The sequence below is a fragment of the Capricornis sumatraensis genome, chromosome 10 (assembly GCF_032405125.1).
Source record: "Capricornis sumatraensis isolate serow.1 chromosome 10, serow.2, whole genome shotgun sequence".
NCBI lineage: Eukaryota > Metazoa > Chordata > Mammalia > Artiodactyla > Bovidae > Capricornis > Capricornis sumatraensis.
Window position 1 is genome coordinate 6,396,969 of NC_091078.1, and position 6,000 is coordinate 6,402,968.

At 41.2% G+C, this 6,000-nt stretch overlaps 1 protein-coding gene across 2 annotated transcripts in view; it reads right to left on the reverse strand.

The window, feature by feature from the left end:
• The window catches only part of CCSER2 (coiled-coil serine rich protein 2), a 154,948-nt gene extending 150,236 nt beyond the window's left edge, over positions 1 to 4,712 (reverse strand). For both annotated transcript variants that reach the window (XM_068981726.1, XM_068981727.1), the window contains exon 1: positions 4,602 to 4,712. The gene's annotated coding sequence lies outside the window, so the exon portion shown is untranslated. The remainder of the gene's footprint in view (positions 1 to 4,601) is intronic.
• Positions 4,713 to 6,000: the final 1,288 nt, after the last annotated feature.

Sequence of the window (6,000 nt, forward strand, 5' to 3'; positions counted from 1 at the left end):
CGCAATTCAATATATATCCACAATATGTCAATATACACATGTCAATATGTATCCAATGACACAGCAGCCATCTCCCTAAAAGATATAACATCCTGTATCATCCGCTTGCTTTGAAACATCTAATATGCTTCCAGGACCTAAAGATAAAATTCAAATCCTTAGCAGGGAAAATAACATATTTTTCAAATAGAGAACTTCAAAAGCAGGCAGACTGTTTGCGTTCTCGTCCCGTTGCTTACTAGCTGTGTTACCTTTGGCAGGTCACCTTACCTCTCTTTCTCATTTCCAAAATGAAAATATGAAAAGAACCCACATCTTAGGATCATTATGAAGATTAAGTAAGAAGTTCTATTCAAGTGCCAGCAAAGTATCGGCGCCAAGATTGTCTCATCTATCTAGACTGTCTTACTCCCAAAGGAAGAAAATAACCAAATTTTATTTTCATATACTTTAGAATGATTAACAATAAAAGTTAAATCAGAAATGATCTTCTAGTTAATCCTGAACCAACAACTATTTCAATTAACTAAAATATTGCTTTCGTGAAATTTTGGGTCTAAATTTACTTTATTTTTTCAAAAAAATCCATTTATTAAAAAAAATAACTATATTAGCTTCATTCTGTTTCCTATTCAAGTTCAAGAAGAAAAAAGACAGTGGTTTAGCAACGGAAATTCAGATATTCATAAGAATGTGATTCTCTTTAGTATAAAATCCACGTAATTTAAATGTAACTACAACTGCATATATTATTGTTAAAGATATATATATATATATATAACAAAACAAACTCTACAAGCTTAAGAAAATAAAAATATGCATCACATGGTGGAAGGACATTTTTCTCAGAGACCTCACAATCAAAAGATGAAATCTCACACAAAAAAATTTAAGTCAATGATTTTAATAATTTTAAAGTTGAAAGTCTACAGCAATAAAAATAACAAAAATAAAATGGATCACAAACATCTTTCAAGAGAATAATATATTTATGAGGCTAAGTGCTAAAGAAAATTAGTAAGATTCCAGTAAATTTATAGGTAAAAGACAAACAATCCTACAAAGAAGAAAATATAATGAGAAAAATACTGCACTTTCTTTTCTATTGTGAACAGTGATCTTAGACACCAGATACTCTTATACTCATTTGGGGAAAAAAAGTTAAAAACAAAAGCCTGTAAAAGTAAAAAATAAAACTGGTCAACCAAGCTGCTGAAAGCAGTGTAAATAAATACTACCATCAGAAATAAATCTGACAATATTTTTCAAAGATGACAAAAACCTTCACACCTTTTAACCTTATAAGCCTCTTCCTGGAACTTTAGCCTAAAGGTAAGAAGCAAAACAAAGGACCTCTACAAGTTAACTAACTGCATCCTGTGAAAAAAGGGAAGCAGCTTAGATATCCAATAATTATAAACAAATAAATTCACTGTAACACTGTATAATAATTTAAATGCATAAAAACCATAATAAGAAAACATTAAATATGAAGGCAAATATTGAACACTATATCTATGCTTTGATTACAGTACAAAATTGTGTATATATGACAAATAAATGAGAAAAAACTTTATTTTAATTTTTTTTTATTTCTTTGACCATTAAGTAGCCTGCTGATATTGATCAGGCCTATTATACTAAGTACACATTTCAAAACTAAGTTTTCAAAGGCATAAAACCAATTTTACTTTCCCAAAAAACCTATCATGTAGGTGTAATCAGATAGCTCTTCTCACAAAGAGCTAGCCATACATGTAACTTTAACCATGCTATTAGCCAGCTGCAACCTTATTTTATTAAATCTTATTTTACCATCAAAATGTAACTTTATGTGGGGTCTCCATATGGTGAGCAGAAGCCACTTATTATAGGACATTCTGTCGAGCAATGAGATCCAAAACTCTCTAGACAAATGGAATAGTGAGATTAGGTTTCTCCTATACTCCCAAATGAATCATCATGTTTCTTAGCCTCAAGGGTTCTAAGACCCAAGGAGTGGCAGGCAGCTAAGCAGTCCAGGAGGCCGAAGCTGACCTGCTCTCCCTCTGTAAATTGGTAACTTCCTCATTTCCCCCTAGAGCACCAGGGAATGATGAAAAATACACAAGCATGACGTCAGAAGATATGGGATACAAGTAACTCTAAGTAACCTCAAGTGAGTTCTTGCCCTTTGGGGCTTTAGTTATATAATGAGTGAAAACTTTAAAGGTGAACCAAATAATCTATTAATTCTTTCAAGTTCAATATTCCACTAATAGACTCCCTTACCTAAATAAGTCCAAACCTCTCAACATCTCCTACTCTGATTGTAACAAGAGTTAGAAATAAGAAACCGGGGACACAGATGGTCAAAAGAACCTGAATTGTATCCCAGTTCTGTCCCTTCATACCTGCACGACCTTGGCCAAATTTGTCTTAAAATAAAGGCCTAAATTTAAAAAGCAGCAATCCTTACTGGTCATACTCTTCGTCATTCTTGTGTCATAAAACATATTGGCTTTTTTTTAATAAAGGGTTTCATAATAGGGTTTCTGAATAGGGTTTCATTCCTAACTAGCAACGGTAAGTTTGATTTTATTCTTAGAAACTTTAAAGTACCTTGTGCAGTCATCTCTTCTAAGTTTTCTAGCATGGAAAGAGGTAGCTAACATGCTTTGCCTAGAAACTATATTCAAGATTAGGAGCATTCCTCAAAAATTCATTCAATGAACAGTTTGTGAGCACCTGTGCCATACAACAGCATGTGTTAGGAGTTGCAAATGTCTCTTCCCTTAAGCCCAAAGTCTAGTGGACACAGACATGTTAAGAAATCATTAACTACCAATTGACAAGTACTAACTGCAGAACGTACAATGTACTAATGGATCAGTGGAGACAAGTGGGATAAGATGTCTGGACAAGATTCAGAGGTGATAATTTGGTCAGGTCTTGAAGGGCAAGTTGTTTACGAGAGAAGAATTATCAATAGAGGCAACAGGTAAATTCTCAATAGAGGCAAAACCACAAAGGAAGAGGACATCTTCAGAAAACTCTAAGTAGTCTTTGTACAGAGAGGGCAGGCAAAATGGCAGATGAAATCAGAAATATAGACAAGTACCGGAAACTGTGAAGGACTCTGACTTTTATCAAATACAAATTATGAAGAGTCACTGATGGATTTTTAAACATGAAATTTAAAAGTCTCCCCTTCTTCCCCCATTCAAAGTTGAGTCAAACAGAAAATGTAGGTCCGAGTGAGGAAAGGTAGAATAAACTGTCTAATGTTTTTGTTAAATGGAGAGCTCCTGCTGTTCAGGATGGCTGCCAGCAGTTGGTTACTATGGCATATTAATACAGCGCTGAAGTAGGAGAGTATGAATTACAGCTAAAAGGTTCAAGGAAGTGTGTGTTGTGTGTGTTACCTGAAGATTATCTGACGTCAGTGATGATGAATCACCAAAGAAAACGAGCAAGAAACTACTAAAGATACGAAGTAGTAGATGAAGAGGTAAACGAATCTAACGTCTGACTTCACGCAAAACAGGGAGGAATGCTTAAATTCTTGTAATATATAAATCAATTACAGATAAACCATGTTTTCTGTGACTATCTTCTGCAGAAAGCAAGTATCTTAAATTCCTTTAGGTTAAAGAAGTGCCACAACCAAACTCTCTTTAAGCTAGTCTAAAAGATTACATTTAAGTAATTAAAAAAAAAAAAAAGAAATTTTTTAAAATGGCAAAATTAATAGGTTCAATTAATATTTCAATGCTGGGGTGGGGGGGTGAAAAAGAATGTCTTTCAAAATATTATTTTGAAAAAGCTACCTTCCAGTTATTTTACCGGTGGGAGTGAAACGTACACACTTCAATCTGGGACTGCAAAGAGTCCCTGCATCAGTAATTTCCACACTGCTCAGGCCTAGTCTAGGAACAGCAAGCCTAATTGGCTGGGTAGCCTACAAAGATGAATTTGCAATTATTGAAATTCAAACTCAAGCTTGGCCATCAAACGCTCCCCCAAAGGATTCATTCTCCCTTTGCCTGACAAAAAAGAGTAAGGTGCATTAAAAAAATATATGTACAGAAACAGCAGATGCATAAAAAGAAAAGAAGAATCTGAACCTATGCAACGGTGTGGGCCACCAAAGTTTCTCCTCAAGATGTGTTTTTAGGGTGTGTCTTTGTTTGGGCCCAGTAATTTTAAAAAGGGAAAAAAAAAAAACCCACAGTCATTCGGGGCACCGCGGTACTTTCCCCTATCAACCCTCACAAGCATCCTGGCTGAAATCACTGGGTATCTCAGCTTCCCCCTGATTTCTCCTAAGAGAAGGGCCGCAGCCCCAGTGGCCCAAGGCCCCCGATGCGCCTGTCACAGCCCCAGGGGCGAGGGGCGTCTGGCCTCCCCGCTCCACAGCTGCCCGGCCTCGGGCGGCTCGCGGGGGCTCCAGAGGGTCCTCCGGAAGGCAGGAGGCCGGAAGCCGCCACAGCCCTATCCCAAGAGCCCAGGTCTGGGCCCAGGACCGCGCCCCCTGCTCAGAGCTGCCGTGGCGGCTCGCCGCCCCTCGTCTCCCGCCCCCGACTTCACTCCCCGGTTCTCGCCCGGACCCCGGCTCTCACCGTGCGGAGGTCGCGCTGCCTCCTCAGCCGCGGCCCGGCTATGGGTCGCCCAGCGACCTACAGGCCCAAGGATGGGAGGTGAAGCGAGGGGCCGCCCATCACATCCACGCCGGTCCCTCCACCTGCCCCGCAGCAGCCACCATTGCGTCCACGGCCTGAGGGAGCGCAGCACTCCAAAGCCACCGCGCCCCCTCCCTCGGCCGGCGCCTGCCTGGACTCCGCCCTCCGGAGGCCGCACACCGCGCGCGCGCAGCCCCGCCCCCCGGTCCCCCCACGCGCAGGCGCGAACCTTCTGCGGCTAGGCCCCGCCTCTGGGCCCGCCCCCGCCGTCTGACTCCAGCCTCGGCCCACCTCTGGCACCGCCCCCGCCCTCACGCCAGCCTTTCCCAGGCTACGCCCCCACTCGGGACCCGCCCCCTTCCACTGACCTTGCCTCTCTGCCCCCTGACTCAGGCCTTTGCTGGATGCAAACCTGTGATGCCTCTAACAGGCTGACCCACCTATAGCCGGCCTCCTGAACCAACATTTGTCGCCTGATCGTGGTCAAACCCGGCAATTCAACCTCCTGACCCTGAGAAGTTAGGAGTAGTCTGAGCTTTGGGTCTGACATGGGCTCCTCTCCCACCTTTCGATAGAGAAGACACCTCTAACAGTTTGTATTTCTAAGTCCATCTGTGTTCTCTGCCCTCCCGTGCTTGTTCTGGTAGTGTCAGAACCACACACTCTGGCAGATCTTGCTGAGATTGAGGGGAAGGCAGAGGCACACCGGAGTGCTGAGAATGGAAACAAATTCAGGACACTATCAATCTGGGTTTCCTTTGCCTGGGACCAGGCCCTCCTTCCCTTTGGGACTTAAATCGCGCCTTCTCTTCTTTCTTTCCTTCTTGATGGCTGGGCCTCTTAGTGTTTTTGCGCCCGGAGGCCTCTGCCCTGGATATGGCTGGATGTAAAACCCTGGAGCTGCCTGTATGTAGCAATAAGCTAGCTTCTACCTGAAATTCTTGGGGGCCAGCCTTATCAACATCTCCACTGCAGTAAATAATATTTAAGAAGAATTTCTTGAAAAAATACTTATTTCTTCCATCCTCCAGATCAGTGATACTCCAAAGGAAAGGGAATGAAAATTGCCAGACTGATACCAGGGAGCATGCCTGACTTGTAGAACCACATTTCTCTTAATATGATCTAATACTTTTATATTTGGAAAATAAAGTGTCATTTTTAATATCAACCCCTAAAGTTAAAGATTGAATTTCTTGAATGATAAGATGTATCTTTAAAATGTTGAGAAAGACTAGATCTAAACACTCTATAATTTATCTTTGGATTAAGTCAAGTAATTAGAAAAACACCAGACTGAACCCTTGAACACAGCCCTCAAGAACATCCTCAAGAGACG